General features: G+C 42.2%; 1 long non-coding RNA gene and 2 pseudogenes across 2 annotated transcripts; 1 reads left to right on the top strand and 2 right to left on the bottom strand.

Moving 5' to 3' along the window:
* Positions 1 to 517: 517 nt before the first annotated feature.
* Positions 518 to 9,211, top strand: LOC118469874 (uncharacterized). Of its 2 annotated transcripts, XR_008601698.1 has the most exons (4): positions 518 to 4,331; positions 4,439 to 7,868; positions 7,954 to 8,046; positions 8,768 to 9,211. It is a non-coding gene; the product is annotated as an uncharacterized LOC118469874 (long non-coding RNA). The 2 variants fall into 2 exon arrangements; XR_004846850.2 differs by having other exon boundaries at positions 547 to 7,868.
* Positions 9,212 to 10,222: 1,011 nt separating this feature from the next.
* On the bottom strand, positions 10,223 to 11,743 carry LOC111564439 (transcription factor HES-5-like; annotated as a pseudogene).
* Positions 11,744 to 15,412: 3,669 nt separating this feature from the next.
* Positions 15,413 to 17,127, bottom strand: LOC129348930 (transcription factor HES-5-like; annotated as a pseudogene).
* Between the last annotated feature and the right edge of the window lie 1,290 nt (positions 17,128 to 18,417).

Below are 18,417 nucleotides of genomic sequence, written 5' to 3'. Positions count from 1 at the left end.
CAAGTGTAAAACAGTTGACATGATTTATTTTCATAGTTCATGCTGATTAAGCGTAGTTGGTTTAAACACATTAGCTTGATTATACTGTTTTTATACATAAATTGCACGATGAAATATATACAAGTGTAAGAAGGTAGTAATTACATAAATGCATGATTTGAATGGGGGCACGTCCTCTATCTGGAGGGCCAAGTGCTGTTCCTCAGCCGGAGGCAACTCAAGCCGGGGTCTAGGGTTAGGGTTACCCACAGGTGTGGATTGCCTCAGCTGCTCTCCCTCTGCGCTGATCACCAGCCAGCCAGAGGGAGAGAGGCAGAAGCCAGTGAGCCAGCCATTACATGTCTGGTTCGATAACTACTTTCAGTATCGAAAAAAAGTGCTTAGTAGCTTTTTACCAGAGGAGGAGACAGAAGGAAGGGGGTCAGTCGGGGTCTTTGTTTCTTAGGGGGTAGCGGGGGTTGTTCTGGACCTCCCTGGGTGGGGGCAGTGTGGAGTCAGCTTCTTTGCTGCTGCTGCTGCTGCTTCTTTGGGACAGTAGCAAATCATGCAGCCAGAACACACTTGAATCAGACACCGATGGCATACTGTGTTTGTCTTGACGTATTTGCTCCTGGGGCAGACCAGGCATTGTTTCCTTTTTTTCCTAAGACTGACCAGAAGACGTACGCGGTCTTCATCTTCGTGGTCTTCGCGGTGGTCTTTGTGGTGTACCGCATGCTCCGGCGGAGGCGTCCTGGCAGCAGCAGCAGCAGCAAACTTGTTGTGGCGCCCTGGGGACAGTAGATGGTCTCGTCGCGCCTGACACGGGCTCAATCAGGGCTCTGCCCAGCTGTTTCAGGAACAACCTTCGCTTGTTGAGTTTTCCACTCATCCATTCGGGGTGAAGTTTGCGCCAAACGACAAATGCGTTGTAGGCCGAGACGTCCACTATGTTGTGGAATAAGGCCATGGGCCAATGATGCGTTTTTCTTCTACAGCTGTAGGTGGCCGCGACCTTGTCAAGGTTGTCCGCCCCTACGTTGATACGATTGTACTTGAGAATGGCAACGGGTTTCCCTCCTCCTCCTCCTCCTCCTCCTCCTCCTCCTCCTCCTCCTCCTTCTCCTAATTGTCCTCCTGAAGCCCAGGTGGATCAGCGGCAGTGGCAGTGTAGTGGTAAAGTTCCAATAATCAATGATCAATAATAAATAAACTATAATCAGTAATCAATAATCACATTAATAGTAATGGATAGCCTTTGAGCACTAAGCACACGAACACCTGTGTACACAGACGTCCAGGTCACTGTGACCTGTGCCAGCTTGGCATGTGTTGTTTTGCTTACATAAGTGCTTAACAGGTGTTGTGGTCATTATGGTGCCTAGCAGTGCCTCAATCGGTATACACAAGTTTCTGTTTTTCTCATTAAAATGGTATGATGTAAGACTGTGACCGAGAGATGCCCTGCTAGAAGTCTGATGCACCGTGATGATGTGCTCCTGGGTCAATGTGACCTGGGTCAGTGTGACCCAATGTACCTAAGAAAGGATGATGTACTGTAAAAAGATGAATAAAGTGGTTTGATGAGGATGGGAGTGGAACCAGAAGGAGGGGGGCAACCTCTACCTGGCTCCACTAGAATCGAAACTAGTGATATAATGGTGTCAAATGTAGGAGGCCTGTCATAAAAGAAGGATGGGCCTGGGGCGTGGAAAACCACCAGGACTAAACAGTATAAAAGCCAGTGCATCAGGTGGGGTCTTCAGACACGCCCCGGGGCATCTCTCAGTGTGTTTGGCCTGTACTTTGAGGAATAAACACATCTTCTTTGAATCTGAAGACTGACTCCTAGACTCTTCACTGCCTGCATTGGTGAGACTTAGGCAGCTATTATTTTTGAATCTGCAAACTCTTTAGAAAATCAGAACTTAGAGCTAGAACTGAAGAAACCCCAAGTTGTGAAGACATTTTGACACAACAGCAGCAGCGGCGGTGGTGGCGGCGGCGACGATGACGCTCTGATCCATGGTGAGAATGAGGACGTTTTTGTTCTTCTTGGCCACGTACGAGATCAGTCCGAGCCAAGGGCCTCCTCCTCCCGGCTCCGTGGCAGTCACAGCCATCAAGGAGGACACCGCCCTGCCCTTGCAATCGAGCATTTCCAGCGAGATTTCGGGTCTGTTGCATTGAAGGGTGCCAAGGATGGCGAGTCCTCGTTCCCTGAAGAGGTGGACCGCTAGCTGGCGCGAGGTGAAAAAGTTGTTGCACGTCACGGTCCTACCCAAACCCAGCCCCCTCGTCAGGTCCATGATGACGCGACAAGCCAGGTTCTTCTCCAGTGGACCTCATTTGTCGGATTTTCCAAGGTACATTTGCATCTGCCACGCGTAGCTGGACCTTGTGTCACAGGCGACCCATATCTTGAGCCTGTACCTGGCTGGTTTGTTGGGCATGTACTGCCTGAATGGACATTGGCCTGTGTTGTTGTTGTTGTTTGGTGAGCAAAGAAAGAGGGGAGGAGATAAAAGAAAAGAAAAAGGGAGTGATTATTGTTATTATTATTGTTATTATTATCATCGTTGTTAATAATAATAATTTCATTATGAGTTACCAAAGATGCAACTGTAACACACACACACACATACACACACACACAAAAAAAAAACCTTACCTCTGAACGGGACCTACCCTCTTGTCTACGGTGACATTGGGGCCTAGGACGTACATTTCCGGCCACCTGGTTCACCACAGGTCCTACACGTGTCTCGCGGCAGCCAACTCGTCCGAACCGAGGCATCGCCTTGACTCTGGTCCTTCGGTTGTCAAACCGTAGCGCGCTAGAATACGCTCTGAACGTCTTTAGCGACATGCCGGACCGCAATAGCGGTCGTCCGGTATCGGGATCCCAGAGACTCTTGCAGGCTTCGCCTCTGGACCTGTAGATGCCGGAGAGAATGAGCAAGCCCAGGTACGCTCGAAACCACGTCCTGTCCATCCTTCTCCATCCGTCCGAAGCTCGCACTCTACCCTCCACCTCGAGATTGGTCATTTTGATCACCGTGTCCTGGATGTCTGGGTGAATGAATGCCAGGAACGTGGAGACTATGTCTTTGGCCACGTCTTTGGCAAAGGCCGTGGGTCCCGGAGCTGGGTGGAGGTGAAGATCGTCGTCATCGCCATCTTCGTCGTCATCGTCATTTGCCCCCGGGCGACCTGGGCACTGGGCTTCACTGTCACCGTCGCCGGGTGTTCTCCTTGGGCTCAGTTGTGCTCCTCATCGGGCTCGTCCCCTCTTGTCCTGGGGATCGAGCTGCTAGAGTGGTGTCCATCGCACGTCGGTGGGTCCTTCATCTGACTCTGAAGGGCCAGAGGAGGCCGTTTCAGTTCTAGGACTCTGAGGTGGTTCTTGTTCTTGTTCTTGTTGGTGGTGCTGTTACTGTTGTGCAGTAGCAGAAGCAGTAGTGGTTTGGGTTGGTTTTTGTTTAGCCCGTCGGTCGAGCTTTCTTCCTCCCGACTGACCAGGTCTTGCTTTTATTTGGGTTTTTTTGATGGTTTGGTTTGGTTTTTGTTTAGCCTGACTGACGGGCTTTCTTCCTCCCAAATACCGGGTCTTGCTTTTGTTTTTTGGTTGGTGGTTTGGTTTGGTTTTCATTTAGCCTGACCGACGGGCTTTCTTCCTCCCGACTGACCGGATCTTGCTTTTGTTTTTGTATTTTTTGTTGGTGGTTTGGTTTGGTTTTCATTTAGCCCTACAGACGGGCTTTCTTCCTCCCGACCGACTGGGTCTTGCTTTTGTTTTTGTTTTTTTGGTGGTTTGGTTTGGTTTTCATTTAGCCAGACCGATGGGCTTTCTTCCTCCCGACTGATCGGGTCTTGCTTTTTTTTCTCGGTGGTTTGGTTTTCGTTTAGCCCGACCGACCAGGCACACACACACACACACACACACTCAAAAAAGACAAAAGGCAATAATCATAGACGTACTCTGGTGTGGTGGTCACATACAGTTGTTGTTTTATTTTGTTTTAGTTGCTCATGTAGCCCATATTTAATTATGGCTGTAATAAATGTGATCTGAAGCCCACAAACGTGATAAGATTAGTTTTAGCTGTTGTACTTTGTTATAATAAATAAATGGTACTGTCAGCGATTAAAGGGTTAACTCCTCTGGGATGATTGACAGATTGCTCTTAGCCAATGAGCTGCTACAAAGTGGCGCATTGACCCGCCTACTCCTTCCGTCTCCGGTAGTGAAGCTCTTTCTGCCTGTGATGTGAGCGCTACACAAGCTAGCAAAACCGTGACGGAGAACTACAGAAACGGGTACAAAACCGGTACGGACTGAAGAGTTGACGGTAATTTATTCATGTTTAATGTAATTTTATGCATTTATACATCGAAGACGATTCATATAGTTCAAGATTTAATTGGTTTTGGTCCGTTTCGTACTTGTGGTATGTAGACGGTCAAGGCTTTGAAGCGGCGCCATTACGTGCTCCTACGTTGTCCTCGTGAGATCGGTGAGAAAATCAGTTTTCAGTTTTTAGATTTAGTATGCACTGGTTATGTTCTCATCTTAAAAAATGTTCATTAAGTGGTCTCTTAAAATTATTCACGATGTGTTTATTGGAGTAATATTTTATTCTGCTGTTATGATGTGTGAATGTGATTTCATGTAAAGATTTACAGTGAGTGAAAAGAATGCATTAGACAACAATGCTAATATTACGTTTTTCACTGTTGTAATTCGAATTGTAAACATGGTTAATGTTACAATTGACGTGTTCACATGTAGATATATTGTGAAATATGATAATTTGTAGACTTATAGTGTTTTATGACACTGTTGTTGGCAGGTCAGTTTTTTTATTATGTACAGTGGACCTGTTGTTGATGGCGAGCCAAACCTCTGGAAGAACTGCTTGATTCATCCCTCTGCTGCATGGTGCAGTGTGGTAGGCCAACTGCAATAAAACCCATCCACACCATTTCACACTTGCTGCCTTTTTCCCAAAAACCACACACACACACACACACTCCCTTGGAACTTTTGGTCGGTTACTTACCTGGACTCATATGGACTTGACACATCTTCACATGCAGGAAGTGGACTTGGAGTGGAATTGTGGGAACCACTCCTTCAAATGAGGGTTTTGTTGTAGGACACTGATCTATTGTGAGTCATGCAATTTCTGTTTGATTTTGCTTTTGAAACTGTGAATTACACTGAACTTTAACTTGGAATATGTGATTAGAAGGGTGCACCCAGGTAAGATTTGATGTGACACTGTGATTGTGGAAACAGACGGTCCTTACTGAGAAACTGTTGGTACCAAAAAGATATACTGTTTTTTTCCTCTTTCAGAAATTAATTTATTTATTTTTCTATATGATTTTTTCTAAAAAAAAAGAAATACAAGCTGGCATTTGTATTATTTTGAGCCTTTGTCTGAGTCTCATTCATTTCACTCTTCCTGTGAGTAGTCGAACCATCTGGCCCAATCATTTACAACCATTCACATTCAACTTTGGTAAAGGTAAGTTGTAAGTTGACACCTCTTTAAAAAGAGGGTTACACTCACATTGGCTGAAAACATGTCAAACACAACTTGTCACCGTAAACAGTGACTCCACCTGAACACCCACCGCCCCGCCCCCAGGGTCCTTTTTTCTGTTCTTGTTGTTGTTCTTTTTCTTCATCTTCTTCTTCCTTTTCATTTCCTCCTCCTCCTTCTTCTTGGACCAAGTCGCTCTCGTCTCCGCTCTCCTCGTTGCTGTCAAACGGGTCAAATCGGCTCTCAGTCATCGTCGTGAGCATGTACCATATGTGATTTTGCATAGCTTTGCCTGTGTTGGTCATGTCCACGACATCCTGATCCAGAGCGCGCCTGTTTCCCTCCGGGCAGCACTCCTGGGCTTTGACCTTGACTTTGAGCTCGAGGTCGCCTGCGATCTCCCCCAAGAAACACAGGTCCAGCTGCTCTTCGGTCAGGTCCATGAGCAGTGACTGTTCGAAAGGCTTTGGACGGGGTTCCCCTGCGGCCATGCCTAGAGTGCTCCTGGCTTGGGCGCACAGGTCAGCTTCACCAAATTTTTGGAATACTGAGGGTGCAGCGAGGGAGAGTCGAAGATCTTGTACGCAACGGCCTTGGCTCGAAGGTAGTCTCCTTCCACTGCAATCAAAACCATTAGCTTGTCCCAGCTCAACACCATTACCTTGTGGACGATCGACAACCGAGCCCTCCAGTAGCATGTCCAGGCCACTTTGTGGAACATCGGCAGCTCCGCAGCAGCATCGGGGATTGGTATGTGTTTCTGTTTTTGCTGTTGCTCTTGTTGCTGTTGCTGGTTCTCCTCATCGCTGTTGGTATTGCTGTCATTGTAGCCGCTTTCGTAGCTATTGTCATCATCATCATCATCATCATCGTTGTTGCTCTAATTGTCGTCGCTATTGTCGTCGTCACTATTGTCGTCACAGCATGTAGCATGCTCTTTAAATGTATTCCTCCCAATGCTGTTCTGTCCATCTACTGAACAGATTGCTAATTTGTAATCCTGTTTGCTTTTCAAAACTAGAATTGCACCCCAATTAGTACTTCTGTACATAGTTAATATGTCACAATAAAAACAAATGCATAAAAGAAAACACAAAATCATGGATATAACATCAACAGAGATAAATATTCTCCTCATGACAAAATTTCACAATTTGGTTCACACCATCACCCAGAGGCAACAGTATGACATTAGATTTGATAGATATGAATTCCAAAGTACAAGGGATATTACATAACTTTGTGATGGATATGTAAAAATAAAAAATGCAGTTAAAGAAATAAATGTTTTAATCATTAAGACAATATACAATTTACAGAAAAGTGTTTTTGTTAAAAGTTCATGCTGTAAATATGGGATCAAATCCCAGACTTTCTCAAGCATACCTTGTTGATTCTACCATTCTTTGAACAAAGATGGTGAATGCTATTTTTATTTCTTTGAATAGGCAACGGATGATGAGTTAGTGCTTACCAATTGGGTTGGAAGTTGGCACTGTGATGGTGAAAGACGGAGAAGATATCATTGATATGTCATGTGTCCTTTAGGCAGTAATCCTCTGTGATCTCAAAGGACTCCCCAAGCACCATTCCCATGCTGAAGGGTCTTCTGTTTGCTATCAACATAGACTATCGATAGAAACTTCGGTACATCTTGGAAGTCATTTAGATGCTCCTTATGAACATTGATGGTGGACAGTGTTCACAATCTTTATGAATTTTATGTTTTGCTGGATTGTTCAAAATCACTTTTGGACAAGACTGTCGACTGCAGCTAATTTTCAGCTGGGCCTCCCAAGCACCATTGCTTCAGTAATAGCCTTGCTTTTTGCCCTCAAGAAAGACTACCATAGAAACTTATCTACACCTTTGAAGTTATGGAAAAGTTCTAAAGAACATTGGTGGAGCATGTGTTTGTCACTTGTATATGATTAATGTAACTGATTCCTTTAGACAAGAGTGTAATGGTGAACTCTGAATGGCTAATCTCATGCAAGTACATCAGTCAGTAAAGTGGACATTTGATCTTTTGGTTTTTTGCATGTCATGAGACTATAGCAGATGTTTTCAGATATCCACATTCTTTCAAAGTAACAACTGAAATCATTTCAGAAGCATGTGTAGCAGGATGAATGCTGTACTCTCCTTGGGTTGGCTGTGTTATGTTCCTGTGACATAATGACCGTGCCTTGTTTTGACCAATCATGGCAGGAGGATGCACTATAAAGCTGGGCTAGGGTTGCTCACTGTTTGCTTGCTGCAACGTCAGGGGCACGCCCCGCTTCCCGTTTGCCTCACTTCCTGTTTACCTCACTTCCTGTTTACCGTTGCTAACAGGTATGGTAGCAGTTGCTGCATTGTTTACCCTTTCTTTAAGGCTGTGTTCATTTCTAGTGGTTATAGAGGCTGTTTATTTTTATAGGGTCACTGTTGGGTGCCCATAGCCAGAAAGCTGAGCCGCTCGCTGGCTGCTGTACGTCCATTCGAGCCGTGAGCCGCTCGCGAGCCGTTACTGGTAGGTTTCCTCGCTTGCGATCCCATAATGTGTTTATGTTGCATGTGTGTAACAGCTTGTCATTTTCGGCTGTTACCGTGGCTGCCGGTAGCTCCCCGTTCCCTCGTGGCGGACAAAATTTACTGATTGGCGGGCCGCCGTTTGTCTGGAGCTGTGCTGGCTACACAGGGTCCCAAACGTAGGAGACGCTGCTGTTTTGTCTCCGTGGGTTTGTCTCGCAGACGCGGGTCTGTGTTGCCCACACTTGCTGGTCGGCTTCGTCTTCTTCCAGTCTGTTATCTGCTTTTGTGTTGGCGCTGTGGGTGCTGGGCTGCTTCCAGCTTGTCTCTGTGGCTGCTGACCAACCGTTGTACATGCTGCTTCTTTTAACGTCCAGAGTGCATGTGTGAAAATAGGGTTTAATTTTCTCTCTTTTCTCCTTGTTTTTTTTGAGTATTTACTGCAGTCACGTGGCCATTTGTGTTTGTTGGGTATTTTCTTTGTCTGATTTTAGGATTTGTGTCACATGACTGCACTTGATTAGCCGTTTTGTATTTAGTGGATTTTGTTTAAGTATAAGTTAATGTTTATTCATCAGTTTGTTATTTGAATGTTTCAGTTTTGATAAACTTGCTTTTTCTTATTATGTTAAGTAGTTTTCTTAAGTGCTGGTAATTGTTATTTTGTCAATTAATTTATGGAACCCCGTTAATGACTGTTCCCTTCCCTTTGTGGTTTGCAGAAGCTGTGGGCCTCCGGTGGTGGGAACTGGTGTCTTCAGGTGGTGGGAACCCCTTCCTGTGTGGCGTGCTGCTCATCCCTTGGTTGTGTTTTTTTTATTTCTTCACTCAGTTGTGTGTGTGTGTGTGTGTGTGTGTGTGTGTGTGTGTGTGTGTGTGTGTGTGTGTGTGTGTGTGTGTGTGTGTGTGTGTGTGTGTGTGTGTGTGTGTGTGTGTGTGTGTGTGCGTGCGTGCATGTTCACGTGTGAGTGGGGTGATTTCTCCTGGGCTCCCTTGTGTTGTCCGTTGGCCCAAACCTCCACCAGAGCCCCCAGCTCTGATTAGTCCCCAAACCCGTCATTTAACAATCTCGTGTGAATGGTTGTTTTTTTTTTTTTCTTTTATTGGTTTTAAACTGAGTATTTTTAGTATTAAATAAAATTTGTATACTTTTGCCTGCACTGGAATCATGTCTCCTGCCTCATCAGTGGAACGAACCTGAGTTGCCTTCTCATTAGTGGTGGTTATAATTCCCTGGGTGAAAGTCCCAGGGTGGCGTTGTCTGGCCGGTGTCTACATTCAGTAATTGTAGCACGTTAGTTTATCCCCGACTCCTCTGCTCGCCACACATGCAATACTCAATTTCAGAGCAGGCATTTCTGTTGAATTTATTGAGAATAAGACAGAGCAATTAATGTTTTTTGGTGACTGTCATATTTCTTTTTTTAAGCAAACTTGATGGATGAAGTGATTGCCTATTGTGACAAGAAATTTGATTTTTTATCAAGATACAATTCAATTGTGTTCGAACACCTCTTCAGGTCTCGTCGTTGATCCCAGTCTGAAATGTTGTCTAACACCTTATGCTGAAAGTACTGGTTCAAAGTTAACAGGATGAAATGACGAGGTTCTAAAAAAGTTATGCTTCTTTATAAAATGGAGGGAACAACCAACAGTATGAGTTAAAAGATTTTGTGAGGTGAGTTCCTTCAAAACTCTGTCCCTTTGGGGTAATGGTCTGGCTGTATTGTTCCCATAGACAGTCTATGATTGTTCCACAGGGCTCTGTGAGTGAGTTTAATCTGGTTTCACACATTCCACGACTTTCTCTGCAGGAACAATAGAAGTGTGCCTCATTATGCATCAAATTAGATGCAATGTGTGACCTCTTTTGGGAGGGAATTGTTAACTTTAGAACCTTTACAATAAAAAAACATAAAAAACAAAAACAAAAACACCCCACCAAACTTTAAAATGATAATTATACCGAAACCACTGAGCAGCAATAGGGTCTTCAAACAAAATATTTTATGACTTGCTTCATGTGAACAGAGTGACATAATATTGATAACCCATATTAATCAAACATCTTAATTGAACCATGTTCTTATCAATTAAGTGAAAATGAAAGAAAATGGAGAACGCCAGTCATCATTATAATGAGAATAACTTCAACATATGACAACAGGAGAGACAGTTTTGAGCTGGCATTGTTTGTTTATTCAACAAGGCACAATGAGCCACTTCAGGGATGAAGCTCCAACAAGAGGTGATGATACATCACAAGCAGAACTTGTAGATTTCTACAAGACACAGTGTACTCACACAGAGTAAAGGAACAACTGTCTTTATGAAAGACAAACAGCTTAAAATATTAAGGACAAACCTCACTGTCCTTTGACATTTTTTTCTCAGTAGTTAAAAACAAAAAGAAATTACCTTACAACAGGTCATCATTCTAAACAACCACAAAAATTCAACAGATTTTCAAAAGGTAAAAAAAAATGTCACTTCAAAGCTGTGACAAAACAACATTAAACTTAAACTTTTTATGGGATAAAATATAGATCTTAAAGCAGATCATTGTATAGAAATCACAGAAAGTGAGTTAAGTTGTGACAAAATGTCCGTAAAAATGACATTTAAGATGTGAGATCAAAGTGATCAATATTAAGCAATTGTTAAGAAATGCATAGAATAATGCACAGGGAAACATAAAAGTAAGAACATTGTCTTATGAAGCAAACCTTTTAGTATGAAGGGATTAAAAGATAAACGGCTGCATCTTACAACAGATTCAGCTTTTTGTTCATTTTGGGAATTTGCTCATAAAACAGACATAAACTTGATCACAATGATCAAAATTAATGAAAAGATAATACATGTTACCATTTAATTATGAGTACATGAAGTATGGTAAGAACTAGTAATTGCAGATGCAATCAGATTTGGTTCATGCAACATGCATGACAAGATTTTTTCTTTCTTAATTTGAAAGGTATTGTTGCTGTCATTTCCTCAGGAAATGTTGTCTTGTACAAAAAACAAAACACAGATCAACCTTCTGTACATACAGAAGAACAAGTCCATAATATTTCCTAGAGTTCAGTCCAGTAATCTTTGACCAATGTGGTCATTTAAATGATGTCTGGTAGTAACTCCAGTGTGCAGGTGTCTACCACGGCCTCCAGGGGGCGCTGTTGACTGGACTCTAGTCTTTGGTGATGCTGGTCTATACTGTGAAGCTGAGAGGAGAGAAGTCAGCCTCTGTCAGGTTGTTATCAGAGAATGGCTGCAGCTTGTTGAAGTGGTTGAACAGTGTTCTCTGCTGCTGGTTCATCTGCTGCTGCTGTGTGTCAGGAAGCAAACTGTCATCTCCAGGATGTCTGCTTTCTCCATCCTGGAGTCTGGCTGCTGTTTGAGGAACTCTGGACCCAGGAGAGACTTGAGCTGCTCAGTGCTGCTGTTGATTCGCTCTCTGCAGAGCTTCTCCACCAGAGGTTTTCTGAGCTGCAGAGAGAAGAACAAAGTCATTAGTGAAGCTGTTCAGGACTGCATAGTGTTCAGCATACACAAGCTCTCATAAAAGATGTTAAAGTGTCCATGAATCTCCAATTTACCTTGTGGGTCAGAGTCAGATGCTCCTGAGAATTGGTGATTGCTGCAGTGGTTGTAGGCACCATGGTTGTGAGCTGTAGAGGTCTCTGTAGAGAGAATGTGATCTGTTGTGGTTTCATCCCTCCTATTTATAGTCCCACATCTCCATATGAATGTGTGGGTCTTGGTCTGGTTGAAGTTTCCCACAGTGTGAGCCAATCAGAGAAGAGAAAAAGGAGATCTGTCCTGCCACATGCTCAGTGGTCACATTAGCAGGAGACAATAGTTAGATCTCAGGAGAACAGGTGGAGGACTGGGGGAGATGGAGGGGAACTCTATGTGGATCTGAGAAAGTGGTGACCCTGTGGAGAGATCAGATCAAGCACAAATGTATCGTCCCTTCACACAAATCAGGGAATAACATTTACAATTTAATGTACTGTAGACATTAGATGTAGAAGTAAGATTGACGTGATATGATATTTGTACTTACTTCTATGGATTCATGACTTAAAATCTAAGATGTAATCAGTGAGTTTTAAATCACTTTATTCAGCTGTTTAATTTTAAACAGCTGCATCATTTCTGATAAATTTGGGTTCACTGAAAACACAATTTTATGAAAACCTTGTATAAGATGGCAGAGTTGAGTGGCCATTGACAGCTTGTAAAACAACTTCAGACAATAATCCTGCTGCTGTCCAGATGCAGTCGAGTCTTTGTCGTCAGTGTGAGTAGGAGGTTGATCTGAGTTTCCCACACTGACTCCCTGTGCTGTGGTCAATGAACAACAAAGGGACTTGTGTGACAGATGCTGGCTGTGTGTTGTTATAGAAACGGAGCATTACATCACCCCCCATCTGGAGGGAAACGATGCCATTGGCTGGCTGACGATTTTAAAATTTTGAATCTGTTGTGGTTATTTTGTCTTGAAATAAAATCAAAATGATCTGGCCTGTTCTGTTTTTCATTTACAATCAATATACATTTTAAACCTGTGGTTGTAATCATGACTGATTTGTGACCATCAGCTGGTTCCACATTTCAGCTTTGAGGGTGGGAGGATTCCTGGGGGGACAGCAGCTTCCTGAAGTGTGCCAATTCTCTTTGGAGAATTAAGTGTCTGTTGGTGGAGTCTGTGTCATTCCCAGTCATCTCTGTTCTCCAGAATTTTCCCACACTTCTTGTATTTGCATAAAACAGACTTGTGCCGCTTTGCAAATTGACTGGAGGATCGAGTTTGGCACAGGCAGCGTGAGCAACCTCTTGAAAGTATTTTACTATTAAATTCAAATTTGTATACATAAGTTTTTTGTGAAAATTAAAATAAAACAATTTACAATGTGCTTCAAGCTAGATGTTTGGTTACACGATTCTGTCAGATTAAGATTGAAAGCGTTTCAGGAGAAGGACAACCGGCATCACTCTATAGCAGAATTCCGTTTCCTATTTTCAGCCCGAAATATAAAGTGGAAGTGAACGTAAACACAGGTCTTTTCTCAAAGTCAGGAGTACAGAGGCCAGATATTTTAACATCTGAAGATATACAGCATTTTGGACTCGGCAGTTGTAATCATTGAGGAACTAAAGCAGCAGTGATACCAACACCTTGCAGGTTAATGGCAAATGATGGTCAGGTGCAGGTTGTCAATGCAATTTTTCCATCCACTTTGGACTAACTCAGAAAAATCTAGTTTAGTATTATCCAGTAGTTGTAGGGCTGCATAGTGGCTCGGTGTTTAGCATTCCCAGATAGAAGATCCCCGGTTCGCGTCCCAGCCTAGGCCTGGGATCTTTCTACATGGAGTTTGTGTGTTATCCCTCTTCATGTGTGGGTTTTCTCCAGGTTCTCCGGCTTCCTCCCATAGTCCATTGATGATTCTAAATTGCCTGTAGGTGTGAATGTGATTGTTTGTCTCTGTGTAGCCCTGTGACAGACTGTTACCTGTCCAGGTGAACCTGTGATAGACTGTTACCTGTCCAGGTGAACCTGTGATAGACTGTTACCTGTCCAGGTGAACCTGTGATAGACTGTTACATGTCCAGGTGAACCTGTGATAGACTGTTACCTGTCCAGGTGAACCTGTGATAGACTGTTACCTGTCCAGGTGTCCCCTGCCTTCACCCTAAGTTAGCTGGGATAGACTCCAACCTCCCACGACCCCAGTGAGGATGAAGCAGTGTATAGATAATGGATGGATGTGGGGTAAAATGTTATACTGTTTATTTAAACAACAGGCATAAGACAAAAATTTATGAAAATCTCATAATTTTAATTCTTATGTTTTAATACATCAAATAGGATAATATGTCACTGTTACCGATATCAATCATCAAAAATCTCTGTCTATTCGACATTTTGGAAAAGTCTTGACTTTGTGTGCAAAATTCTTCCCCGTGAAATGCATGAAGACAATATTTTATATGTTTTGTGTTTAATTTCTCTGTTTCAGAGCTGTTTGACCGAAATTCCTGTGAGTTAGAGCTAAGTTTGAAATGAGGTCAGGAGCAACAGTGAACAGAGGCCAAGAAATCAGACCTGAGGATGACTTAGAAGAAAAGCTGTTGGTAAACTCTTAAGTTTCCCACAATTATGTCTGAAAATAGTTCTGCATGAATGCTTGAAGAGTGAGAGGATCTTGTATTGTTCACTCTGGACTGAATTCACAGATAGTTTCTAACTGACCTGTGTGACAGAAAAGCTCCTTTCTTTAGGCTCCGACCTACAATACATAGTTTTTAATCCACTAGATCTCTTCCTCTTGGAAAATAAGAGAGAAATAAAAATTATGACTAGTTATATAAAAATACTGAATGTGAAACTTTTGAAGGTTTCCACTCTTTTGAAGAAATGTCTTTTTCTCTCTCGTGACCTTTCTTCTTCTCATATCTTCAGATCATGTCTTTGACTTAAATCCACAAATGAAATATTCTCAAACATCCGATACTAGAGATAATGGTTCTAGGTTTAAAAGATGCATTGTCACTGTTCTAAAAAAAGCGATAATGTTTTGTTTTTTTTTAATGATGGAGGAACCAACAGCATGATTGAGAAGAAGTTTTTGGAGTTGGGTTCCTTCTAAACCTCTGTCCCTTCAGGGCAAAGGTCTGCATGTATTGTTCCACAGGGGCTCTGTGAGTGAGTTTAATCTGGTTTCCCACACTCTGTCCTTCCACTGCTTTCACTGCAGGGACAATAGAAGTGTGCCTCATTATGCATCACATTAAATCCAATGTGTGAGTTCTTTTAGGGAGGGGGATGATTAACTTTGACATTTTTCCAATAGAAGCACCTGAAACTAAGAATTGTACCAAAATCACTGAACAGTAACGGAGTCTTTGATGAGATGACTTACTCCATATGAACAGAGTGATAACACTGATAATGCTTATTCTTCAAAAACCTTAATCGAACCATGTTACTGTGCTTTGTTTAACACTAAACATGTATAATTGTATGCAAAAATATGAACATTTTGTAATTATATCTCAATTACATATAAGAATAATGATGGAGATGTAAATCAGTTGACTAATTAACTGATTATTTACTTCCTCAGCAGCAACCACTCATACTGTTACTGGCAGCAGGCCTGCCACTGCACATAATCTGTTGCTTTCGTCCACCCACCTTTGCTGTGTTTTTTCTTTCTCTTGCTTTTTTAATGTGCTGCTCTTTCCCACCTAATAGCCCTCGGGGATACATGAAGTTTTTTCTGATTCTGAAAATGAACTTTTTTTCATCATTATAGAGAGGGTAACTACAAAATATAATGACATGAGAACAGACATTTTTCAGCTGACATTGTTTATTCAACAAGACTCAATGAGCCACTTCATGGATGAAGCTCCAACAAGAGGTGATGATACATCACAGGCAGAACTTGTAGATTTCTACAAGACACATGTACTCATACAGAGTAAAGGAACAACTGTCTTTATAAAAGACAAACAACGTACAGTATTTGGGGACAGAACTCCCTGTCCTTTGACATTTTTTCCAAAATGGAGAAGAAAAAAAAGCTCTTATTGAGCAACAGAAGTAAACTTAAGACTGACCCTAAAACAGGTCATCATTCTCAATAGCCACAAATTTTAGTTGAATTTTAAAATGTAAAAAAAAAATCCATTGTCACTGCATAACTGTGACAGTTCAACATTAAACTAACCTTTCACAGGAACTGGATTAAAATGCTGATCTTAAAACAGATCATTTTCTCATCCCATACAATAGGAAAAGTTTCAAGAACTGATTAAAAAGACAATAATGTGTTTTGATCACTGTGATCAATATTTAGCAAGAGTTAAGAAATATCCCAACAGTATAATGCACAGCAAAGCACAAAAGTAGGGACATTTTGACATGAAGCAAACCTTTTAGAATAAAAGGATAAGTATGTGGCTCTTACAATAGAACAGCTTTTTGTTCATTTTGACAATGTGTCCTTCCAACAGAAAGAAAATGTTTTATCACAACGATCAATAGCTATTAAAAGATGGCAAATGTCACCATATAATAACCAGTGAATGAAATAAGGCAGGAGCTAGTAATTGCAAATGCAATCAGATTTGGTTCATGCAACATGCATGACAAGATTTTTTCTTTCTTAATTTGAAAGGTATTGTTGCCGTCATTTCCTCAGGAAATGTTGTCTTGTACAAAAAACAAAACACAGATCAACCTTCTGTACATACAGAAGAACAAGTTATTCAGTTTTATAGAATTCAGTTATGGTAATCTTTAACCAATGTGGTCAATTCAGGTTTTCTGTTGCCTGTTTCTTAAGTTGAAAGATATTGTTGCTGTCATTTCCTCCAGAAACTTTGTCTAACACAAAAACAAAAAACCTTCTGTACATACAGAAGAACATGTCCATAATATTTCCTAGAGTTCAGTCCAGTAATCTTTGACCAATGTGGTCATTTAAATGATGTCTGGTAGTAACTCCAGTGTGCAGGTGTCTACCACGGCCTCCAGGGGGCGCTGTTGACTGGACTCTAGTCTTTGGTGATGCTGGTCTGGACTGTGGAGCTGAGAGGAGAGAAGTCAGCCTCTGTCAGGTTGTTATCAGAGAATGGCTGCAGCTTGTTGAAGTGGTTGAACAGTGTTCTCTGCTGCTGGTTCATCTGCTGCTGCTGTGTGTCAGGAAGCAAACTGTCATCTCCAGGATGTCTGCTTTCTCCATCCTGGAGTCTGGCTGCTGTTTGAGGAACTCTGGACCCAGGAGAGACTTGAGCTGCTCAGTGCTGCTGTTGATTCGCTCTCTGCAGAGCTTCTCCACCAGAGGTTTTCTGAGCTGCAGAGAGAAGAACAAAGTCATTAGCGAAGCTGTTCAGGACTGCATAGTGTTCAGCATACACAAGCTCTCATAAAAGATGTTAAAGTGTCCATGAATCTCCAATTTACCTTGTGGGTCAGAGTCAGATGCTCCTGAGAATTGGTGATTGCTGCAGTGGTTGTAGGCACCATGGTTGTGAGCTGTAGAGGTCTCTGTAGAGAGAATGTGATCTGTTGTGGTTTCATCCCTCCTATTTATAGTCCCACATCTCCATATGAATGTGTGGGTCTTGGTCTGGTTGAAGTTTCCCACAGTGTGAGCCAATCAGAGAAGAGAAAAAGGAGATCTGTCCTGCCACATGCTCAGTGGTCACATTAGCAGGAGACAATAGTTAGATCTCAGGGGAACAGGTGGAGGACTGGGGGAGATGGAGGGGAACTCTATGTGGATCTGAGAAAGTGGTGACCCTGTGGAGAGATCAGATCAAGCACAAATGTATCGTCCCTTCACACAAATCAGGGAATAACATTTACAATTTAATGTACTGTAGACATTAGATGTAGAAGTAAGATTGACGTGATATGATATTTGTACTTACTTCTATGGATTCATGACTTAAAATCTAAGATGTAATCAGTGAGTTTTAAATCACTTTATTCAGCTGTTTAATTTTAAACAGCTGCATCATTTCTGATAAATTTGGGTTCACTGAAAACACAATTTTATGAAAACCTTGTATAAGATGGCAGAGTTGAGTGGCCATTGACAGCTTGTAAAACAACTTCAGACAATAATCCTGCTGCTGTCCAGATGCAGTCGAGTCTTTGTCGTCAGTGTGAGTAGGAGGTTGATCTGAGTTTCCCACACTGACTCCCTGTGCTGTGGTCAATGAACAACAAAGGGACTTGTGTGACAGATGCTGGCTGTGTGTTGTTATAGAAACGGAGCATTACATCACCCCCCATCTGGAGGGAAACGATGCCATTGGCTGGCTGACGATTTTAAAATTTTGAATCTGTTGTGGTTATTTTGTCTTGAAATAAAATCAAAATGATCTGGCCTGTTCTGTTTTTCATTTACAATCAATATACATTTTAAACCTGTGGTTGTAATCATGACTGATTTGTGACCATCAGCTGGTTCCACATTTCAGCTTTGAGGGTGGGAGGATTCCTGGGGGGACAGCAGCTTCCTGAAGTGTGCCAATTCTCTTTGGAGAATTAAGTGTCTGTTGGTGGAGTCTGTGTCATTCCCAGTCATCTCTGTTCTCCAGAATTTTCCCACACTTCTTGTATTTGCATAAAACAGACTTGTGCCGCTTTGCAAATTGACTGGAGGATCGAGTTTGGCACAGGCAGCGTGAGCAACCTCTTGAAAGTATTTTACTATTAAATTCAAATTTGTATACATAAGTTTTTTGTGAAAATTAAAATAAAACAATTTACAATGTGCTTCAAGCTAGATGTTTGGTTACACGATTCTGTCAGATTAAGATTGAAAGCGTTTCAGGAGAAGGA

The sequence above is a fragment of the Amphiprion ocellaris genome, chromosome 5 (genome assembly GCF_022539595.1).
Source record: "Amphiprion ocellaris isolate individual 3 ecotype Okinawa chromosome 5, ASM2253959v1, whole genome shotgun sequence".
NCBI classification, from domain to species: domain Eukaryota; kingdom Metazoa; phylum Chordata; class Actinopteri; family Pomacentridae; genus Amphiprion; species Amphiprion ocellaris.
This window is presented reverse-complemented; position numbering and strand designations above follow the sequence as displayed.